This window comes from Oryzias melastigma, linkage group LG16 (genome assembly GCF_002922805.2).
Source record: "Oryzias melastigma strain HK-1 linkage group LG16, ASM292280v2, whole genome shotgun sequence".
Taxonomy (NCBI): Eukaryota; Metazoa; Chordata; class Actinopteri; order Beloniformes; family Adrianichthyidae; genus Oryzias; species Oryzias melastigma.
Genome location: NC_050527.1, coordinates 23,245,453 through 23,246,750, shown reverse-complemented (window position 1 = coordinate 23,246,750; position 1,298 = coordinate 23,245,453). Strand labels below are relative to the sequence as shown.

At 32.4% G+C, this 1,298-nt stretch overlaps 1 protein-coding gene across 1 annotated transcript in view; it reads right to left on the bottom strand.

The window, feature by feature from the left end:
• Positions 1-855: 855 nt before the first annotated feature.
• ctsk (cathepsin K) overlaps positions 856-1,298 on the bottom strand; it is a gene marked incomplete in the record, with an annotated part of 10,990 nt that continues 10,547 nt past the window's right edge. The window contains 1 exon segment of the mRNA XM_024258562.2: positions 856-1,298.

Below are 1,298 nucleotides of genomic sequence, written 5' to 3'. Positions count from 1 at the left end.
AAATAATAAAATAAATCAACGATTGGAACCAAAACAAAGATACGTAGTTTCTGGACAATATTAAAAACAGTTTTTTTAACATAAAAATAACCAAAACTTGTACTTTAAGGATTTTAATGTAGACTGAACCATAAATACTGTATTTAGCCAACAGCCTGAACCAAAAGCAAAGATAGATAAAATGGAAGGGAAAAACATAAAAAAACAACTTTTAATGAAGAAAAAGAAAGTACTTTTTAATGAATTTAAGCAGATTTAAAAATCATCTAGTCAAAATAAATTAAATAAAAAAAGTTTTTAAGGTTTAAAAATAACTAACTTGTCATTTTTAGTCACATTTGTGTGTTTTAAGCCTTAAATGTGTTATGCTGCTAAACTGTTTAACAGAATAAACAGAATGTCTTCTCCACCCTGAAAGTTATTTTTAGCTTTTGGATAAATCTGATTTGATGAAAAGAAGATGGTTTCACAGTGTCACCAAATTAAATGTTTTTCTTCTGTCAGTTAAGAGCAAAACTCTAAAGCTGCAGAACAGAAATCTTCTGCATTGGTTAAGAGGATATAAAGAAACAGATCTGATCTTTGAACGATTCGGATTCTGCTGCTTCGGCATTTTTACCTTCTAATCCATCAATACGTTTGGATTAATGAGAGCATGTAGCCAGTTCAATTTATGTTTTAAATTATAAATGTGACCTGAAATTAGACGGTTTCAACTTATAGACTTCAAACTTTTAATTAGAATCAAAACTACTCCAAGATACTTGAGTTCCGACACAACTTTTATTTTTTTCCTGCCATAAAATCCTTATAATTCCTTGTAACTGTGAGAAGAATTCATCATTCAAACTCCACTTCATCTTCAAAACCAAAACCTTTATTCAGTTTCGTTAGAAAACATCCGTTTACAGTTGAATCATTAGAAAAAAAGTGCTGAACAGAACAAAAAAACAACTAAACATGATCAAGAATGAACCAAACGATGGAATGGCAGAACCGGAGGAGCTCACACTGCCCAGCAATGTGCTTTCTGTAGAGGTCAAAACAAAAACGGGGCCTAAAAGAGTCAAACTACCTTAGAAATACTGACGTTTCATTTAATGTTTCAGGATTTTTCTACATTTTGGTGTAGAAAAGCAGCGACACCAGCCTCTGGAGGTAGAAGGAACCGTTTTGTGAAGCAGATTTTACAGATCATGTGAAATACTTAAGGGGTTCAAAGTGCTGACAGCAGAGTGTCCTAGTCCAAAAATTTAAGAGAAGTCGTCGCCACAAGGTCACACAACTCAGTTTCTAAA